The following is a 23345-nucleotide window of genomic DNA, read 5'->3' as shown; positions in this document are numbered from 1 at the left end:
GTGGTCTGAGGCCCCCTCATCAAAACAAGTATGTCTAAGGCACCTGTGGCTTGCAAGGACATTATTGAAGGAGTCACAAGCAAAACATGCTGCCTCTAACCCACAAAGTCAGAGAAGTGGGATTATGACTGCATGAGTCAGAAGTAAGATGCCCAAGACATGTCTGTGGAGCTGGGAAAGGGGGGGAATATGAAGCATCAGTATCAGAAGAGAAATATGTGAGGGCCTCTTTGCAAAGGGTGAAGATCTGAGGACTCTATAGAGGGAAACTACTATGTCTGGGAGGACAGAGGTAGAAAGTTCTGTATTTCCTCTTTGCCACAAGATGAACCTCCTAGATCATGGACAATGCAATCCAGTTATCACCCTATAAGCTTCTAATTCTCTATCAAAGACTAGAATGTCTATACATTGCCAGGAATATATTCAGGACACAGAAAACTCCATCAGATTCCAACTCAAAATCACAGTGTACAATACACATCTTCTAAATGTTCATGGCAGGAATGACAGCAGTTTCATAATTCTAAGAAATTCTGTGGTAGACTCTAGATCAGTGTCACCATCAAGTTTGTGTTTATTTATACAGTTCTCAGTATGCAGGTAGGACATTTCTATTTTGGGTGACTAGATTGAAGGTAATAGCCTGAACTATGCTCACCTTACTACTCTTGAGACCTTGTTCCAGAATGTTCTGAACGTTCTTTAGATAGAAGATTACTTTCCAGAACAGGTAGGTTAGAGATTGTATTTTTAAAATCTCTTAGGCATATGATGAATATGTGATTTGCTTGATTATACAGATCACATAAGAGGCCCCCTTTATTAGAGGTAAGTATATGAATATCCATAGATTTAATGCAGAGCAGGCAAGGCACCATTGGGCAGAAGCAGAATGTCTGACATTCTATTCATTAAAGAAGGTATAAGAACCCTTGGACAGGAGGGGAGGCATTGAAGCACTCATATTATGAATGGAACTTTTGAGATATTTGTCATCGGGATAAAGTGACTATATTCCGCAAAAGAAGAAATATTTTCGCTTGGGAAGGCAGAAAGTGAGTACTTTGTGAAGCAGAGGAATGTCTCTGGACTGCTTGATCAGTTTCCAATTCTTCACTGTTTATAATATGCATGTCTCCTGTGGGCTGTGTGGTAGGTAAGGCAGCAATCTGCATTCTTCCACTAAGTTGATAGGTTATTCCTAATTTTATTTCCTCCTCAAAATTGTGTTTATCATATGTGCATGGGCAGGAAGGTAAGAGTCATTTCATTTCTAGTGCCTGGATTAAAGGGAGATGTCCTAAGTTTCAGGATCTGCTTGCTACTTTGAGGTTCAGGGGCAGAAAACCAGAGTGGACCAAAGTCAACATGGTCCCACAACCTCTTGGTCAGAGTGGGAAGGATTTTGCTTACATTTGTTAGAAGAGGTAGTTAGGAGGCCTTGTGGGGATAGAAAGGAAGGTTTATGAAGTCCTTGGTTAGTTGAGTTAATCCTGAGTCCTATTTGTTCACAGAGATAATGTCATAGATGATAGTTACTAACTAGATAGAAGACTATACCAGACATTTATAAACATCTGAGGCTTCTATGGTCTATAGAGAAAAACCTATAACCCCTTTATATAAAACTGGTAGGTCTGCCCCTTCCTTGGTCAAAAGAGGAAAGTTTCAGGCAGGCTTGGGTATTAGGTTTCTGGCCAGAGTAATAAACCAGTGTGGAAAGAGACCCTCTTGATCAGAGGGATGAAGTGCAAGGCCTTTGAATTATCAGAGAAGGAAAGGGAGAGAGGGAAAGGGACAAGGAGAGGGAGAGGGAGAAGGAGAGGGAGAAGGAGAGGGAGGAGAAAAAGAGGGAAATGGAGGAGAGGGAGAGGGAGAGGGAGAGGGAGAGGGAGAAGGAGAGGGAGAGGGAGAGGGAGAGGGAGAGGGAGAGGGAGAAGGAGAGGGAGAGGGAGAGGGAGAGGGAGAGGGAGAGGGAGAGGGAGAGGGAGAGGGAGAGGGAGAGGGAGAGGGAGAGGGAGAGGGAGAGGGGAGACTGTTTTAGGTTGTAAGCTTTAACGTCTCTATAAATTCTATATGTAGCTGATGTCTGCATTTCCTTGCACATGGAGAAAAATATCTAGGAATAGCGTGGATTATTTGTCATGGGAACAAAGTTCTGCAAAAATTTTGAATGAAGAATTTTGTAACCTGTACTGCAATCTTCCTAGTCCATACAGGTCTATGACTATAATATGGGTATATTAGAATAAATTTTACAGGCTTATTTTAAAAAATAAAATTAAATTGGCATTTTCAAGTGCTTTTAATTTGGAGATAGTTTCTGGGTTAAGGATGGGTGTGTGTGTCCACTTCTCAAATATATTGGGTCTCTGACAACTCTAAAGATTACCTACTAGGACCCTAGCATCTGTTAAAATAACTGTAATACATCTATATTCTGGTAAACTATATCTGTATTCTGGTAAACTATGTGACAGCAGAGATAGAGATGTTGAATTTGAAAATGGGGAGACTGATATCAAGGAAACAGCCAGGAGAAAGGGGGATGGTGCCAAAAGAAGTTCGGAGTATGTGATAGGATTACAGAGGCTGACTAGATGATATTCAATGAAAAGGTGTACATTATTCAGACATTGCCTAGAATTCCACAGAGAAAGTCACCAAGTGCTACAGAGACTAAGAGGTTGACTGGATATTTTAGGGGTAGCATAATCCCCTCCCTCCAGAGATTAGAATTGACTTTCCTAAAGGATAGCAGACAATGCCCATTAGCTTAAGAATACTGATATAATCTCCTGTTCTAGTTTACCCCTATTATGGGGGGAAATCGCTGTTTAGCTGTATGAGGTTAAAGCCATGTGTACATTAAGTATTAGGCACTATTCTTCATGGTTACAAAATAATATGAAGGATAGTTGACCGATGAAATTTGTATGTTAATAGTGACTATGTTAGGCTGGGCAGTGGTGTCACACACCTTTAATCCCAGAGCTTGGGATGCAGAGGCAGGCAGATTTCTGAGTTCAAGGCCAGCCTGGTCTACAGAGTGAATTTCAGGACAGCCAGGGCTATACAGAGAAACCCTGTCTCGGAAAAACTGAGGTTTCTATCATATTTTCCAGTAAGTTAAATTTACCATTAGTAGAGCTTTTCAAATACTCATGAATGGCATCTTTTTTTTAAATATTTTTATTTTCTATATTCTTTGTTTACATTCCAAATGATTTCCCCTTTCCCAGATCCCCCCCCCCCATATGTCCCATAAACCTTCGTCTCTCCATCCATTCTCCAATCACCTCCCTCCTTTTTCTCTGTCCTTATCTTCCCCTCCAATGCTAGGTTAATCCTTTCCAGGATCAGGAGCCTCTCCATACTTCTTCATGGGAGTCATTTGTTATGTGATTTGTGCCTTGGGTATTCAGGGCTTCTGGGCTAATTAATATCCACTTATCAGAGATTGCATTCCATGTGTATTCTTTTGTGATTAGGTTGCCTCACTTAGGATGATATTTTCCAGATCAAACCATTTGCCTAAAAAATGTGTGAATTCATTGTTTCTAATTGCTGAGTAGTATTCCATTGTGTAAATATACCACATGTTCTGTATCCATTCCTCCTTTGAGGGAAATCTCGGTTCTTTCCAGCTTCTGGCTATTATAAATAAGGCTGCTATGAACATAATGGAGCATGTGTCTTTATTGCATGCCAGGGAATCCTTTGGGTATATGCCCAGGAGAGGTATAGCATGGTCCTCTGGAAGTCTCATGTCCAGTTTTCTGAGGAACCTCCAGACTGATTTCCACAGTGGTTGTACCATCTTACAGCCCCACCAGCAGTGGAGGAATGTTCCTCTTTCTCCACATCCTCGCCAACACCTGCTGTCTCCTGAGTTTTGACCTTAGCCATTTTGACTGGTTTGAGGTGAAATCACAGGGTTGTTTTGATTTTCATTTCCCTAATGACTAATGCTGTTGAGCACTTCTTAAGGTGCCTCTCGGCCATCTGAATTTCTTCAGGTGAAAATTCTTTGTTTAGATCTGTACCCCATTTTTAATAGGGTTATTTGGTTCCCTGGGGTCTAATTTCTTGAGTTCTTTGTATATATTGGATATTAGCCCTCTATCAGATGTAGGGTTGGTGAATATCCTTTTCCAATTTGATGGTTGCGGTTGTGTCCTTTTAACAGTGTTCTTTGCCTTACAGAAACTTTGTAATTTTATGAGGTCCCATTTGTCAATTCTGATCTTAGAGCATAAGCTATTGGTGATCCGTTCAGGAACTTTTCCCCTGTGCCAATGTCCTCTAGGGTCTTCCCCAGTTTCTTTTCTATTAGTTTCAGTGTGTCTGGTTTTACATGGAGGTCCTTGATCCACTTGAAGTGAAGTTTAATATATGGAGATAAGAATGGATCAATTCGCATTCCTCTGCATGCTGACCTCCAACTGAACCAGCACCATTTGTTGAAAAGGCTATCTTTTTTCCACTGGGTGTTTTTGGTTCCTTTGTCGAAGATCAAGTGACCATAGGTGTGTGGATTCATTTCTGGATCTTCAATTCTATTCCATTGGTCCACTTGTCTGTCACTGTGCCAATACCATGCAGTTTTTAACAGTATTGCTCTGTAGTATAGCTTGAAGTCAGGGATACTGATTCCCACAGAATTTCTTTTGTTATTGAGAATAGTTTTAGCTATGCTGGGTTTCTTGTTATTCCAGATGAATTTGAGAATTGATTTTTCTAACTCTGTGAAGAACTGAGTTGGGATTTTGATGGGGATCGCGTTAAATCTGTAGTTCACTTTTGGCAAGATGGCCATTTTAACTGTATTAATCCTGCTGATCCATGAGCATGGCAGATTTTTCCATTTTCTGAGGTCTTCTTTGATTTCCTTTTTCAGAGACCTGAAGTTCTTGTCCTATAGATCTTTCACTTGTTTGGTTAGAGTCACACTAAGATACTTTATATTGTTTGTGGCTATTTTGAAGGGTTTCATTTCCCTAACTTCTTTCTCATCCGGCTTATCCTTTGAGTATAGGAAGGCAACTGATTTGCTTGAGTTGATTTTATAACCAGCCACTTTGCTGAAGTTGTTTATCAGCTGTAGGAGTTCTCTGGCTGAGGTTTTCAGGTCACTTAAGTAGACTATCGTGTCATATGCAAATAGTGATAATTTGACTTCTTCCTTTCCAATTTGTATCACATTGACCTCCTTATGTTGTCTAATTGCTCTAGCTAGAACTTCAAGTACTATATTGACAAGTTATGGAGAGAGAGGACAGCCTTGTCTAGTCCCTGATTTTAGTTTCTCTCCATTTAGTTTGATGTTGGCTACCGGTTTCCTGTATATTGCTTTAACGATGTTTAGGTATGGGCCTTGAATTCCTGTTCTTTCCAAGACTTTTAGCATGAAAGGATGCTGAATTTTGTCAAATGCTTTTTCTGCATCTAATGACATGATCATATGATTTTTTTTCTTTGAGTTTGTTTATGTAGTGGATAGCATTGATGGATTTCCTTATATTGAAACATCCCTGAATCATGGGGATGAAGCCTACTTGATCATGGTGGATGATCATTTTGATGTGTTCTTGGATTCTGTTGATGAGAATTTTATTAAGTATTTTTGCATCAATATTCATAAGAGAAATTGGCCTGAAGTTCTCTTTCATTGTTGGATCTTTGTGTGGTTTTATTATCAGTGTAATTGTGGCTTCATAGAACGAGTTGGGTAGAGTTCCTTCTGCTTCTATTTTGTGGAACAGTTTGAAGAGTATTGGTGTTAGGTCTTCTATGTAGGTCTGATAGAATTCTGCACTGAAGCCATCTGGTCCCGTGCTCTTTTTAGTTGGCAGACTTTCTATGACCCTTTTTATTTCTTCAGGTGTTATGGGACTGTTTAGATGATCTATTTGATCCTGATTTAGTTTTGGTGTTGGATATCTGTCTAGGAAGCTGTCCATTTCCTCCAGATTCTCCAGTTGTGTTGAGTATAGGCTTTTGTAGTAGGACCTAATGATTTTTTGAATTTCCTCAGTATCTGTTGTTATATCTCCCTTTTCATTTCTAAGTTTGTTAATCTGGATACTGTCTTTGTGCTCTTTGGTTAGTCTGGCTAAGGGTTCATATATCTTGTTTATTTTCTCAAAAAACCAGCTCCTGGTTTTGTTGTTTCTTTTTATGGTTGGCTTTGTTTCTACTTGATTGATTTCGGCCTTGAGTTTGATGATTTCCTGCCTTCTACTCCTCCTGGGTGAAATAGCTTCTTTTTGTTCCAGGGCTTTCAGGTGTGTCATTAAGCTGTTAGTGTATGCTCTCTCCATTTTCTTTTAGGAGGCACTCAGGGCTATGAGTTTTTCTCTTAGCACCGCTTTCATTGTGTCCCATAGATTTGGGTATGTTGTGTCTTCATTTTCATTGTGTTCTAAAAAGTCTTTAATTTCTTTCTTTATTTCTTCCTTGACCAAGGTATCATTGAGTAGAATATTGTTCAGTTTCCACATGTATGTGGGTTTTCTGTTGTTTTTGTTGCTATTGAAGACCACTTTTACTCCATAGTGATCTGATAGGAGGCTTGGGATTAGTTCGATCTTATATTTGTTGAGGTCTGTCTTGTGACCAATTATATGGTCGATTTTGGAGAAGGTACCATGTGGTGCTGAGAAAAGGGTATATTCTTTTGCTTTAGGATAGAATGTTTTATATATATATATATATATATATATATATATATATATATATATATATATGTGTGTGTGTGTGTGTGTGTGTGTGTGTGTTAAATCTAATTGGTCCAAGCTTCAATTAGTTTCATTGTGTCCCTGTTTAGTTTCTGTTTTCCCGATTGGTCCATTGAGGAAAGTGCAGTGTTGAAGTCACCCACAATTATTGTGTTAGTTGCAATGTGTGCTTTGAGCTTTAATAGTGTCTATCTCTTGTATTCTTTTGTTGATATTTGCATCTATGTCCCCTGATTTCTTCCCAAGGTTTTTTATCTCCAAAGTTGTCTCCTTTGAGTTTTCTTAGCTGTTTCTACTTCTGATTTTAGATCCTAGATGGTTTTGCTTAGCTCCTTCACTTGCTTTTTTGTGCTTTCCTGTAATTCTTTAGGAGATTTTTGTGTTTCCTCTTTTATGACCTCAGCCTGTTGACCAAAGTTCTCCTGTATTTCTTTAATGTTTTTTTTTTTTTGTGTTTCCTCCTTATTGGCTTTTGTATTCTCGTGAATTTCTTTCAATGATTTTTGTGTTTCCCTTGCAAGGGCTTCTAACTTTTGATCCATTTTCTCCTGTATTTCTTTAAGTATGTCCCTCATGTGTTCTTGTACCAGCATCATGACCAGTGATTTTAAATCCAAATCTTGTTTTACTGGTGTGATGGGGTATCCAGGACATGCTGTTAAAGGAGAATTGGGTTCAGATGCTGCCATATTGCCTTGATTTCTGTTAGTGATGTTCCCACATTTGCCTTTTACCATCTAGTTCTCACTGGTGTTAGTTGGTCTTGTCAATACTCGACTCACCAGTGCAAGCTGCCTCTTCCCAGGTGGCCTCTGGTGCACAGCTGACCTCCTATACTGCCTGTAGACAGGGTGCTGTGGCCCAGGCTGTCCAGATCCTGAAGCAGACAGTTGAAGGCTCCCGCCAGGGCCTGCTGGACTCACCAGAGCACACTGATTGCCCCCAGCCGTCCTCCCGTGTGCCCCTCAGGCCTCCTGCAGGACCTGGAGATGTGCTGCTGCAGCCCAGGCTGTTCTGGATCCCAAAGCGGAGATCTGAAGGCTCCAGCCAGAGGCACCAGGACTGGAACCTAAGCTCAGCACAGGTGGAGCAAGCTGTGTGCCTCCAATTTTCCTCCGGGTGCACACCAGGGCTCCTGCACTTTCTGGAGACCGAGTGCTGAGGCCCAGGCTATCCAGATCCCGCAGCAGACACCTGAAGACTCCTGCCAGGGCCTGCTGGACTCACCAGAGCACACTGACTCCTCCCAGCTGGCCTCCCGGGTGCCCCTCCAGCCTCCTGCAGGACCTGGAGATGTGGTGTTGCAGCCCAGGCTGCTCTGGATCCTGAAGGGGAGATCCGAAGGCTTATGCCAGAGGCCTCAGGACTGGAACCTAAGCTCCGTGCAGCCAGGGCAAGCTGTGTGCTCCCAGTCTGCCTCCAGGTCATAGATGGCATCTTAAATCAAGAACTTGGCCCTGGAAAAGTTATGAGGATATTGGGTGAGAGGTAGTAGTAGTCTATGTGCACCACAGATTATATTCTGGAGAACACACAAGGATTTTTATGCTCTGGAGAGAACACATACACTCATACAGGAAACTGAAGTGACATGTGGAGAAAAACAGAGGAGCAAAAGACATAATTTGACAGCCAGATATCTGAGGCAGGATTTAAAAGCACAAGCACCCTCTAAGAGTTTGTAACGTTCTTGGACAGAAAGTAACAGTCACAGAATTGAATGTCAAAATGGCAATCCCAAGAGTGAAAGGTGAGGTCCTCATAGTCCTAGATACAAGGTAATGATTAATATTTACAGATCTGATGTGGGAAACTAAATCAGCCAACACTGTCAGAAACTGTAAGTAGATCCTGATGACTATGACCACATAGTAAGAGTTGAAGACTGGGAAGGTAACACACAACGTGTAAAGTTTGTGAATTGACAGTGGAACAGGAAAATACATTCCAGAGAGGAAAAAAATGAATAGAAATGAAGAACTTGATTAGAACAAACAAATGTCTCCATTCAATGTGATAGGACAGCCTCCTTAGGTGGGAATCCTCTAGGGGTCTCTGCATCAGAATTAATACATGCTACTGGCTGGCTTCCCCACACCTTAGGTAGGCCAGCACACGGTTTGAGCTTTTCACAAGTACTTTCCTACCCAATGGCCTTTTGGAATAGTTCTAATAACCTTTGTTTGTGGAGCAGGGGTGGAGGTGAGGATGCAGTTGCTGTTCTCTGAGCAAAGAGCAACCCATCTTAAAGGAGCTAGTTTCTTCTTCGAAGATCAGCCTAACTTTTTCTTACTTTGCTTTAGATGCACAAATTGTCACCTCTGGGTGGATGCATGCCTAAACTATAGGGGGCAGCTTCAGGGATGTGTGGCCCATATCTTCCCAAGAAAACAAACTCCCTGCAGTTACTAACTCATGTATATCTCTATACATGTAAAGGCACCTCCTAATTTGGCCCCATTTTTCAGGATCTCTAAATAGTACTCAGGGTCATGGTAAGAAAAGCCTTCAAGTCCAATGGCACCACTTAGTGCCAAGATGTTCTGTGATTAATGGGAAAAAAGGGTAGGGTAGGGTCTAAATTTGCATAAGACAGAGAATTCATGGGGCCATAGAACTGGCCTGGGGATGGCATGCTCACTGGAAAGGAATCACAGCTGAAGAGATCATAGAAGCCACTCTAGCATATGCTGTGGTTGTAGCAGATAGTCAAGGACAGACTCATTTTTCACTTGGAGAAGGTCAGTTGGTTTTCACTGGAAGACCTTTTGGGTCCCAGATCCTAGCAGGAAACTGAATGGGCACAGGTGGCCATTAGGGGTGTGATGCCATATGAGAGGCATCCAGTCTTGTAAATTATTTGGTTTCTACACTTATGGCTAGGTGGTTCAGACAATTCATAGTTTCAAGTGGAAACTATGAGTTTACTTTGTGGTTGTTAGGCTCTGGTGATAATTTAGAGGCTGGACTAAGTACGTAAAGGGCAGGATGATTTGTCTGTTTTAGAAGCCATTTAAGAACTCAAATGCCAGGCATAACACAATTAGGACACTTGGCAATAAGTTCTAGGATTTTAGAGGAGAGACATATGGTATTCAAGAGAAAAGTGTCTATGGTATTGACCAGGAGCCTCAGACTATTTGATTATGAACATAAAGACCATAGAGGCAGTCACTTAGAGTGTGTGGCCTCATCATGTTCTTGAGTAATTAGAGCAGGTTAGTTCCTAGAAAGCTCAGTTGTGAGCACTAAAGGAGCTCGTTGAGCTGGGATTGTTAGAGAAGAAGAGACAAAAAGCAGGTCTCCAGGTTGCAAGGAGAGTGGTCTTTTCTTCTTTTGGGAAACAAAGTCTCAACATTGAGGATACCAGATCCTCTGGAAGATCAGTCCTAAAGTAGAGGAAGATTTCCTGTTGGGCAGTGCAAAACATTTCTCCATCCACACAACTAAAATTAAAATGTGAATTCCTCAGGAATACAGAAAGCACTATGTACCTTGGACACTTGGTTTGGGGATTTTGTGTTAACACTGAAGTATTTCCTTCTCCCTCTCCCTCTCCCTCTCCCTCTCTCTCTCTCCCCTTCTCTCTTTGCTCTTTCCTTGCCCCATCTCTGTGGATGTGGGTATGTTTAACCCATTTATTCAACTGCTACCTCCACTGACTTTATCCCTTGTTCTTGGAGGCTATCTCTGTGAAAGAAATGTGAACTCAGGTAACTTGTGAACTTCCTTTGATAATGTCATTACTGTACTGGAAGGAGTTAAGGCTGGTTTACAGGTTTGGTGCTGGAGTCATTGGAGAAGACATGAGGATTCTGGTCTCTCGAAGTTGTCTAAGTACCTGTTTGACTACTTGAATTGCATCATAGTGTCTTCCCTTGTTTGTGTACTGAATTACATCCATGGGTAGTTTTGGTGACTGTTAAAGCAATTGAAAAATATCACAGAAGGACTTGAAGTCCTGAAGGCCATACCTGTATGAGGTGAGATGTGAAATGAAGAGAGTGGAGAGATTAAGGAAGACAGTGAAATTGCAATGCCTAGAAATCACAAGTAAATACTTGGGGATCAATTACCATGTACATGCCAAATAAAAGGATAGAAGTAGCTACTGGGCTACAATATTTTTGTTTGGACATTTTCTTGTTTCTAGATTACAATCCAGTAAAACCTGTCATTTCAGCAGGTGTTGGTGGGAATGGTAACAGTCAAGTCATGAGCAGTCATAGAAAATAGCTTGTGGGTTGCATTTGAATTCACTGTCAGTTTAGGGACTATGGACAAGATGACCAAAGGGTTTTGGTAAAGGATATTTTCTCTTCATGGACTCTGGAATCTGTACCCAGCAAAAGGAGGCATCAGAGGCTTTTATTTCCATGTTTCTACCTTGGAAACTCCCTCAGCTATGCTTGAAGTGATTTCTGAGCTTAGTACCAGATTTCAGGGAGTCTTTTTTATTTCTGATGGCATCTGCCCACCTTTATCTATATCCCAAGATCTATAGAAGCTAAGTTTTGGAGTGGCTTCCCAATACAGTATAAAATTGTAAGGCCTGGCTGTCTGGTATATCACTTTTGACCCTAGAGTCAAGATGACAGCAGATGGTTCTGAACCAATGCCCAAAAAACAATGATGCTATTGGGTAATGAGAGGATCTGGTTCCAGATCATGAGTATATGGTTCTGTTTATTAGGTTTCTGTCATCTCTTCCAGACAGTAATGCTGTTCCTTTCACATCCATTTATGTATGGTATTGGTGCCTTTTGGAGTCACCATTCCTTCTTTTGGAGTCACTTATTCCAGTTTTGATTAGGACATTATTGATTCTTTGACCCCAGGTCTGATCTCATGAATCAGGACTGAAGACTCATCTCTGGCCATATGAGCCAACTAGAATCCTAATGATATGCAATGGTTTGGAGTGTACTGTTTAATAGGATCCCAGAAAATGTAGCTGGAGAAATAATAGCTTATCATTCTTCATAAAGAGCATTCCTGAAATAGCATTGATTGTTGATGCCCCCTAAGTTTTCCTGGAAGGGCTTGCAATCCTGGTGGACTATGGTCCCTGAAGGGAAGTTCAGGGACTTCTGTAAACTTGGAAGACCTGGGTTAGGTTAGAATCCAGTTGATCCATGGTGGTCTTGGGCACTGTAAGTTCTTAAGGCAGATAAGGTACCAGAGCTCTTGACTAGATAGACAAAAAATACGCTCCCGTGTCCTATGACAGCCATGTCTACCACAGATGTTCAGTAAGCAGGACTCTTCATTTGGAGTTTAAAAATGTGGAGGTGGTGTCCCTATCCCTCCATTGGGATTCCTGCCTGACTACAAGAGGTGGACACTTCAGGCTCCATATATCCCACTGCTAGGAATCTCTGTTAGAGACACTCCCAGAGAATCCCTGACATGTACCCCATCCCCGGTCTCTGGCACTTCTTAGAGAGGCCCTCACCCTGGTACTGTTTTCTATTCTTTCCTTACTCCACACATGATCCCACACCCCATTCCTCTTCTCATCCTTTCTTCCATCTAGTTCCCTCCCTCTGTCAGCCTCATACATCTATTTTATTTCTCCTTCTGAGTCAGATTCAAGAATCTTTGCTTGGATCCTCCATGTTATTTGGCTTCTTTGGGTCTTTGGATTGTAGCATGGGTATCCTGTACTTTATAGCTAATATCCACTTATAAGTGAGTACTACCATTTTTGGGTCTAGGTTATCTCACTCAAGATATTTTCTAGTTCATCCATTTTCCTACAAAATTCATGATGTCTTTGTTTTTAATTGCAGAACACTATTCCATTGTGTAGACATTTTCTATATCCATTCTTTAGCTGAGGGACATCTAGGTTGTTTCCAGTTTCTGGACACAACAGATAAAGTGTCTATGAATATAGGTTAACAAATGTCCCTGTGGGTATGTGCCCAGGAGAGATATAGCTGAGCCTTGAGGTAGAACTATTCCTTGTTTTCTACCAAATTGACTTCCAAAGTGATTGTACAAGTCTGCACTTCCACCAGCAAAGGAGGAGTATTCACTTTGCTTCACATCTCCATGAGCAAGTGCTGTGACTTGAGTTTTTTTTTTAATCTTAGCTATTCTGACAGGTGTAAGATGGAATCTCAGAGTCATTTTGATTTGCATTTTCCTGATGATTAAGGATATTGAACATTTCGTTCAGTGCTTCTTAGCCATTCAAGATTCTTTTGTTGCACATTTTCTGTTTAGCTTTGTATCCAATGTTAATTTGTTGTTTGTTTTTTGGATGTTAGTTTCTTGAGTTCTTTATATATTTTGGATATTAGTCCTCCTTCAGATGTAGGGTTGGCAAAGATCATCTCCCATTCTGTAGGCTGCCATTTTGTCCTATTAATAGTACCCTTTCTCTTACAGAAGCTGTTCATTTAATAAGGTACCATTTGTTAATTGTTGATCTTAATGTCTAAGCTATGGTTGTTTGTAGAGAGCCTTATTGAGGTGCCAAGGCACCTGGCAGGAACTTGACATCAGCCAGTGTGAAGTTCCTCTCCCAGCCTTTGAGTGGTAATTCCTATGTCAGCCATAATCCCCTCCACCTAAGGTGGTGCTCAGACAAAGGTGAAGCCTATTCTTCAAGGACCTGCAGTCTCCTGAGAAACACTAGCCACCTGTGGAGCAACTGAACTGATTTTATTGAGAAGCTTCCAGACTTTCCTCCCTCCATATATATATATATATATATATATATTGGGAGTTCTTCATTAAACTTTGATACCTTGAATAGCAGGTGTTATCTTGGTCTCTGTGTCTTTTTTGCCACCTTCCCATACATCCCAAGATTCCCTTCCAGGTAACCCATTCGATGTAACTGCGGGAAGTTACAGTTGTTCTTTTCAGGAACTTGTCTCCTGTACCAACGTGTTCAAGGTCATCACCTATTTTATCTTCTATTAGAATTAGTATATCTGGCTTTATGTTGATTTCATTGATCCACTTGGACTTCAGTTTTGTGCAGGGTGAGCTAATCAGTACGCCCAGTGGAGGCATAAGCACACAAACCCACCCACAATCTCCAACCCAACAAAGATGGTGCAGAGACTGAGGGAATTGAATGGTCAACCAATGACTGACCAAAATTGAGACCCATCTCATGGGCAAAAAACAATACCTGATACTATTAGTGATACTCTGCAGATAGGAGCTTAGCATAACTAACCTCTAATAGGCTCCATCCAGCAACCAATTGAAACAAAAGTGTAGAGACCCATATCCAAACAGAAGTGAAGAAGTGAGGGAAGGATTGAGTGACCTGAAGAGAATAGGGACTCCAGAAGAAGACCAATAGATTGAACTAACCTGGACCCTTGAGGGTTTTCAGAGAGTGAACCACCTATCAAAGAGCAAGCATGGGCTGGACTTAGTCACCCATATATATAGCAGATGTGCATCTTGGTAACTGGAGTGGTGTCTGTTCCTGACTCTCTTTCTTGCCTTGAATCCTGTTTCCTCTGATTTGCTGCCTTCACTGGCCTCAGTGAAAGGATGTTCCTAGTCCTGCAGTTACTTGATGTGCCAGGTTGGATTGATATCCAGGGCTCCCCACCTCTTCTCAGAGGAGAAGGGGAAGGGAGATATGTGGGGAGGGGATGTGTAAAGGGAGGAAGTAGGGGCTGTGATCTGGATGTAACACAAATAAATAAATTAATTAATTAATGAAAAAGAATGTGAGGAACTTGCCTGGGATACCTTTTTGTCCTATCTATAATAAAGTAGTTCTTAAATGCACAAGACTCCCAAAGGCCCCAAGATATGTTCAAGATTCCTCAATTCCTAATCACATTTTTTTAATAATTTTTTTAAAATTTTTTAAATTTTTTATTCGATATAATTTATTTACATTTCAAATGATTTCCCCTTTTCTAGCCCCCCACTCCCCGAAAGTCCCATAAACCCCCTTCTCTTCCCCTGTCCTCCCACCCACCCCTTCCCAGTTCCCCGTTCTGGTTTTGCTGAATACTGCTTCACTGAGTCTTTCCAGAACAAGAGGACACTCCTCCTTTCTTCTTGTACCTCATTTGATGTGTGGATTATGTTTTGGGTATTCCAGTTTTCTAGGTTAATATCCACTTATTAGTGAGTGCATACCATGATTCACCTTTTGAGTCCAAGTTTTTTAAAAAAAAATCTGTCCTTTATTCCTTCTTTGTTTTCTTTACCGTCCTTCTCTTCTTTTCTGCATGACTTCCAATTTCCCACCCTCTCTACCTCCTTTTTCCTTTCTTTCCCTTATTTCTGACACCTTTGTTCATTGTGACTTTTTGTTTGCTCCTACTTTACTTTTTTCCTTTTAGAGAGCTGCAGACGAGTTTAGGGAGGCCATAATTAGCAGATAAGGCTTCTGTAGAAGAATTAAATCACAGCCCAATACAAGGGTGTTCTGAAGCACTGGAAAGATGGTAAGGATCTGGAGAAGCCCAGATTTATGTAGCTAGTGGGTGTGAACAGTGAGAATCAGAGGACAGTATCATTTATTAGAGTGCATATGAATGGAACCAGAGGCTCCAGATACCACTCCAGAGTGTGAAGAGTGGTGCCCTAAAGAGGTGAATCAGCAGTATGATATGAGGCTTCTGTAGCAAACGGAGTACCTAAAACAACTCACCTATGCACAGTTATTGCCATTAGATAGCACCTACTCACTCATCTACATTCTTCAAGATTCTGGTAGAACACATAGATTTGAGATTAATGAAGCCCTTAATTATGCTTCTCCAAGTCATAGTGTCCCTAGGTATGAGGGTACCCTGAAATTATAGTGGAAGATATGGTAGTGAAGGACTTTAGAGGTGGTAGTTAAGCAAGCATTGCATAAGGGAGTGTTCTGCATTCTGTTTTGTACCCTGGAGAAGTTGTAAAGCCTAAGAAAATCTGGAAGCCATTTCATGTTGCATATGTGGAGGACTGTCCTAATTCCACATAGGCCAGCCTGTTTGAATACAGTAGAATGCCTTTTGGGACTAACCCTCAGAAAAAGACCAGGTGGGCACAGTTGGCAAATAGTGGTGGCATCCTACAGACATCAGGTCTTGTCACATGGTAGGTATCTATGGAAAAGCCTGGCAGTTTGCTAAAATTATAAGGACTGTGAGATGTCAGTCCACTGGAAGATGTGACCTAGTATTGTTGAAAACTCAGAACAGGTTGTCTGTGGGGCAGTTCACTTGTTAGCAACAGAAGGGCTTGATTATATTTGGTAGAGAGGAAAAGTGGGGATGCAATGATGTGGTTTTCTCCAAGCCACAGTGTGTGTGTGTGTGTGTGTGTGTGTGTGTGTGTGTGTATGCATAGTCTGATGGGAAACTCTTTTCTTCACCTCTCATGTCCTCTGACTTTGTCCTTTGCTCACATAAACAAGTTTTATGAGAGAAAACTGTGTGAAAGCAACTTGGTTTTTGGCTTTGTTTTTGAGCACACTGGCAAAGTATTGAGTAAAAAATAGTTAAAGGTGTGGTACTGGAGTTCTGACTGGAGGCATGAAGTTTATCTATGGTCTCTTGCATGCATCTATTTCCCTGTCAGTCACTATTTGAATGGAATTAGAATGCATTCCTTTGCTGGTGGGGTTGCAAATTGGTACAACCACTCTGGAAATCAGTCTGGCGGTTCATCCGAAAACTGGGCACCTCACTTCCAGAAGATCCTGCTATACCACTCCTGGGCATATACCCAGAGGATTCCCCACCATGTAATAAGGATACATGCTCTACTATGTTCATAGCAGCCCTATTTATAATTGCCAGATGCTGGAAAGAACCCAGGTATCCCTCAACAGAAGAGTGTGGATGCAAAAAATGTGGCATATCTACACAATGGAGTACTATTCAGCCATTAGAAACAATGAATTCATGAAATTCTTAGGCAAATGGATGGAGCTAGAGAACATCATACTAAGTGAGGTAACCCAGACTCAAAAGGTGAATCAGGGTATGCCCTCACTAATAAGTGGATATTAACCTAGAAAACTGGAATACCCAAAACATAATCCACACATCAAATGAGGTACAAGAAGAAAGGAGGAGTGGCCCCTTGTTCTGGAAAGACTCAGTGAAGCAGTATTCGGCAAAACCAGAATGGGGAAGTGGGAAGGGGTGGGTGGGAGAATAGGGGGAGGGAAGGGGGTTTATGTGACTTTTGGGGAGTGGGGGACCAGAAAAGGGGAAATCATTTGAAATGTAAATAAAAAATTATATCGAATAAAAACAAGAAAAAAAAAGAATCACTGATCTTCAATCCCTGAAGAAAAAAAAAAAAGAATGCATTCCTTTGCAAGTGTGCCAAACTACAGTTATAGGTAGTTGGATGGTCACTGCAGAAAAATGAAAGCACAAGTTCCAGAGAGACTTGTAGTCCTTTCAGAGAAATAATTACAATATCCTGACAAAACATGTTTTGATGGAGTGAGGTGGAAAACTGAGGAACTGTGAGAGATTGTGCTAAACACTGAGATCATAACGGTACCTAGAAATCACAAAGAGGTGATTTGAGGCCCATATCCAGGGCTATTCAGATATGTAGCAGCTAATATGTAGTGTTTGGGTTTTTTTTTTTTTTTTGATATTTTCATGTCCACAGATCAGGGTTCTGTACAAGCTGTCTTTTCAGCCAGTGTTGGCTGTGGTTGAATAATGGCCCAACTTTTTAGAGAATGAAAGCAGAGGATATGAGGAACCTGAATGCAAAGTGACAGTCTCAGATGCTGAGTGTAGCTGACAGACTGAAAAAGTTATAGATTGATGTGGGAAGAGAAAAACAACCAGTGATGGGGAAAGAAGAAAAAAATGTCAACTTTATTAGAACAGACAAAGTACTCCCATCATGGTGAAGAGAGTGACTACATAGGTAGGAGTTAGTTTCAGTCTCTGGATCAGACTTTGTATAAGCTTTTTGATATGTTCTTCCACCAGATTCCCTCCCCTTTGTGATTAGTACTGCTCTGGTTATCCACAGACAGATAATCTCTTTTTCCTGAATTCCATTTTGTAACAGCTGCAAGCTCCTTTGGTTTGAAAGCAACCCCTAGCGCAAGGATCAGCCTTTCTTAAAGTGGTCACTTCCTTTTCCTCATATCAGTCAACATTCCCCTTTCCTGTTTCAGAAGGAGCAGCATTCTGCCCCTAAATGTAAGGATGCCTAAAAGATGTGAATCAAAAGCACTGCACTGCGGCTGTTTCACTGACTTTGGTTCCACTAGCAAACACAAAATCTGTAAGAGCTGACCTATGCATAGCTTCAGGCACATGGAGTCACCCATTTTCCCTTACTTGTCCACCTTGCTCAATATTCCTAGTGTGCACCTAGGTCAGTGTAATAAAAGACAATCTGCTATCCTCTCCCACTTTAATATGTTCCTCATGTCAAAGATGTTTTGTAATTACAGGTGGAATAAAGGATAGGACAATGCCTAAACTTGGTACATGATAGGTTGGGATTCAGTGTGGTGGAAAGCAGATGGACTGTGTATTCTCTATGTATTCTGTGGAGAGGGATCAATGTCTCAGACAGTACAGAAGCCATAGCAGAACATGTCACATATCTATTAGGTGTACAATAACAGCCTTAGGTTATCACAGGATAGGATCAATGGTCTGTGCTGAAAGCTGTTTAGAGACTGTGACTTCAGAAGGAGCACAGAAGCATAGTTGCCAATCAGAGAGTGCATACTTAAGGAGAGGTATCTGTCTTGTAGAGCAGTAGGTATCTGTACATATTTCTGAGCAGTCCAGACCATTTGTGTATTCTGTGTCAAAACAGGCCACTGGAATGTGTGGCCTGGTATTGATGAGAACTTAGATTTCCAGGGACCTCATTTGTCAACATCAGAGGGTTTAATGCACCAGATGTGGTAGAGATGGAGAGTTAGAAAGCAATAATGAAGCTGTCTGTAGAACACATGGAGAGTTATTTCAAGAATGAGAGGTAGGTTTCTGTAGGTTCAGCTCTTAAGGAGAGTAAGGCTATGTGTTTAGTAGTGAAAAGTATCTCCCAAGTGAATATGGTAAAACCCTAGGAATCCAGAGACGATTAGGTGTCAGGGATTCTATGTGAGTGTGTGTGTGTGTGTGTGTGTGTGTGTGTGTGTGTGTGTGTGCATATGTGTGTTTGAGTGCATATATATTACTTTTGAAACCATTTTGTTTTACTTGTCACCTCCACTGAATCTGTCTCTTGCCAGGGATCCAGCTTCTTGATATAAATCTGAATTAAAGAAGTCATATTTTTTTTTTGAGTATGTTAGAACTGTAATGAGAATGGACTAGGGTGACATTGTGGTGCTAGCATCCTGGCCAGAGAGGTACGGACTGGGACTCTGTAATGTTTCTCTCTATTGGCCAGTCTATTTGAATGTCATCAGCGTGCCTTACCTCTGGTTTGTGACGTGCTTCAAACATGGATGGTATCTGGATAACCACAGAGGAAAAACAGCTACAAGTCTCAAAGAAATTTTGGAGACATTTTGGAAAAAGGAAAAATATACCTTGTTTGTTTGGACTGTGAAGTGATGCATAGAATGGGCAGAGATTATGATAAACAGTAAGAATATAATGGCAATCTGGTAGTCTGTAGATGTTTGTGGGGTCATGCCCATGCTCGGGACTAGGCATAAAAGTAGTAACTGAGATGTTTGGGTTTTTTTGATATATTCTTTCCCCTAGATGTGGAGTCTGTATAACTGGGCATTTCAGCAGATATTGGTTGAAGATGCCTCCTGTTGAGAAATGGTACGGGCTTCAAAAGTTAGACAATAGTTTGCATTCAATTTTATCGCTATGGCCAAGGTTACTGATGACATGGTATGTGGACAAGATGACTAAAGTGTTTGGGAAGCAGCTGTCATCTCCCTTCAGAATCTGGGCTCTAGAATGAGAAACTGGAGCCCTTAAAAGTACAGATCTTTGGTTATAGTTTTTGCTCTTATCACCCAACAGATTCATTTTGTCTGGTTTGTGTCCATTCCAAGGCATAGGAAATGGATGATGTGGGTATTTGTCTCTTCCCTGATAGCTGTCAACTTCTTGTGATTTTCAACATGTGGGTCATGACCTCTTTGTGTGTGGGGGGTGGGGTAGTCCAACTACCCTTTCACAGAGGTTGGCCATCATCTATTAACACAATGACTCATAATAGTAACAAAATTACAGTTATAAAGTAGCAATGAAAATAATTTCATTGTTGTGAGTCATTATAACAAGAGGAACTGCCTTAAGGTGTTGCAGCATTAGGAAGGTTGAGTGTAGAACAATGGCATAAAGACTATCGTGAATTATGGGTTCATCAGTTGAACATCAATGGAAGCCTGCAGACAAAAGTAGATGCAATAAATAAGTTGGTATCTTGGTTAGGTCAAAAATATTTGAGTGTGCAACAAGAGTTGTAGTTAAATTGTGGTTGGAATTCTAATACATTTTGTGTTATTAATTTTCAATATAATGCCAGCCTTTAGGATTGGGGAATGATTCAACAATATTTGAAAGGAAATTCTACTGTCAGAAAGGATACTTAACAATACAATGTGTGCTAGACACATTCAAAAAACAATTTCCATCTGACGATGCATCTGATGTTGCTAAAATATTAGCTGATAAATTGTCTGGCATGGATCCTTGAACTTCACTATAGAATGCGACTCATGTAGCTGGAGGAGCCAGTGTTGCTTTACTTATTAGCATTTTTATTGGCATTATTAGATTGGCTATTTCCCAATGTTGCTTTCATAAGCACACTTTGCAAATATGTACCTTGTGGCAAAATCTTTTAGAAGTTAAATTTAAAAATAAAAAGGAGGATATTGTAGAGAAATGACATGAGGTAAGTTCTCTCAGCCTGCTAACTATGAGGTGGTATGGAATCTCTGTAAATCTCAGCATACTGAGACACTGAGGTTTACTTTCTCAAGCAGAGAATCTGTTCTTCTGCCAAGTAAGCTGTATGTCTGGGGAAATTGCCTTCACGTCCTTTTCTCATGAGAAAGTAATGTCTAAGAGTTAGATGGCTAAGAGATTTCTCAGTTTTCAAGGATATTTGAGTCACCTTGAACCAAGATAAGTTATTGCTAGGGAAACAGCAGCTGGTGAGAGCTAGAAGCTGTGGAAAATCTTTATACTGCTTTGACTATAAAAGATGCTGGAACAGTTAATAAATGATGTATCTGTGAATTTATACACTGCATCCCCTGAGACCTGATTAATGTGAACCTTACTTGAGACTTCTCAAAGCACTAGATGTTGGCAGTTTAGAACCACCTGGTCTATGAATTCTATGGTTTAGAATCATTGAATCAATGCCCCTTGGTTGCTAAAAGATTGGATTTGGCTTTGATCAACAGTAAAAGTCCACTACTGCAAGCATGGCTATCCTTTCTACCACTATTGACACTGGCATCAAGATGACTACTGAAGGTCCAGTGCCAATGCCTAAGTAAGAATGTTACCAGTTCGTAATGAGAGGAAATGGACTATGTCTCTTGACCTAGTATCTATGGTTTTGGTTCTGAGAATCGTGACTGCTCTTCCAGTGACAGATATTGTTCCTTTAGGATGTGATTCTAGTGCCTTGTGGCATATTTCCTGCTAGCAAAGTGTTTCAGTTTAATAGAAATAAGTCCTCTGTAGTGTCTTTGACCCCAAGTCTGAGTCACCTGTGTTAGGTCAGAATTCCAACTCTGAGTGGTTTGTCTCCTGGGAGTCTGGTGGCAAGCAACTAAAATGAGATGTTTTACTTAGTAAAGAAGAAAGGGAATAGACCTGGGCAAAAGAAGCTTAGTATCTCTAGGAGCAAGACTTCCCTGAAGCAGATATTTTTGATGCTACTACTAATTTCTGGTGATTTTCTTATCAGGGCTTGAAAATGGCAATTATAACTGCAGAACAGGATAGGGACCTTCTGTTGGCTTGGTAGCCCTAAGGAAATTCAAGATTCAGATGACCATGGTGACAGGGCTTATGAGACAGGTAGGGCTCCAGAGATCTTGGCCTGGTAGAAACAGGAAGTATATATTTCCAGGTTCTGAGTTGGACATGTTTTTCATGAATGTGAGGTGGTCAGTGCTCAGGAATGTTCAACTGAGGCCTATGGAAGCAAGAAACTTTCCTGGGCTCCCTTCCCATTATCCTATATAGGATAGGCTGTGACTGACAGTGATCTCTCTTTCATTTAGAGATGTGATACCTTTAGTAGTCCTATTGTATTGTCCTTGTACCTTGATAGGGCACCATTGGTACTAGTAGAATGTCTTAGTCTCATGAAGATAGGAACATGGAGGCTAATTTGTTGGCAACCCTGACTCTGGCTTGGAGGCCAATCTTTGGCAAGAAGTGGCCAAGACAATAGGTTTTCAAGTGAGGATCTGGTAGGAGGCACTAGTTGGGGTGTTTTTCTCAGTAGAGGCTAAGAAAGGCTATATGGGGCAAGGGTAATTTGCTCTTGGTGAAATTTAGATTCCCATCCCCATAACCAAACATGAAGCTAGCTGTTGAGATGCAGTGTTTCATTTTTGGAGTTTTCATCACCAGATCAAGGCCCTGAACAACTTATTCTTTTTTGTTGGGGGATTCTTGTAGGAATAGCCTCCAATGTGAAAGGTGGCCAGAATCTTGCGCTTAGCCCATTTGCCAGTTTCTTAGATAGCACAAGCTGTAGTTTATGGAGAAGATGACAAACGTGGTTTTGTGGTGGCTGCTCTTTCCAAACAAAGTCTGGGATCTTGTCTAAGACATTGGATATCTCATGGGTATACATACCCTCTGCTGGTTTTGAAGCCATTTCAGAGTCAAGAACCCAATTGAAGAGGGTGATTTTCCTCCTCTAGTAGTAGCTAACCTTCTTCTAATATGGCTTCACAGTGTTGGCAAATCCTTGGCAAGCATGGCCACCATGTAGCTAAATCTTGACTCTGAAATCAAGATAACAACTGAAACTCATGTTCATATACCAAATTCAGAATGTTGCTGTAAGTATGTATTTATGTATGTACCTATGTAAGTATCTAAGTATGTATGGTCCCAGTTCCTTAAGGGGGAACTATTCTTGCTAGTTGATTCTGAAAGTCTAGTGGAAGTTAGTACCCCATGGGGTATTTGAGCACCAAGCCAGAGCCCATGAACCAGGCAGGGAAACTCATATCTGGGATAAATTGGCCAAGATAGTGGGTTACCATCTGAAGTCTTATATTAGTCGAGTGAAGTGTTTTGTTTATCAGAAGCCCCAACTTCAGATGGTGGAGAAGTATCTTAAAAAATGCTCAACTTCATTAGTCATTAGGAAAATGCAAATCAAAACAAGCCTGAGATTTCACCTTACACCAGTCAGAATGGCTAAGATTAAAAATTCAGGAGACAGCAGATGTTGGCGAGGATGTGGAGAAAGAGGAACACTCCTCCACTGCTGGTGGGGTTGCAAACTGGTACAACCACTCTGGAAATCAGTCTGGCAGTTCCTCATAAAACTGGGCACCTCACTTCCAGAAGATCCTGCTATACCACTCCTGGGCATATACCCAGAAGATTCCCCAGCATGTAATAAGGATACATGCTCTACTATGTTCATAGCAGCCCTATTTATAAT

Source organism: Apodemus sylvaticus, chromosome X (assembly GCF_947179515.1).
Source record: "Apodemus sylvaticus chromosome X, mApoSyl1.1, whole genome shotgun sequence".
NCBI lineage: Eukaryota > Metazoa > Chordata > Mammalia > Rodentia > Muridae > Apodemus > Apodemus sylvaticus.
Note: the sequence above shows the minus strand (reverse complement) of the source record.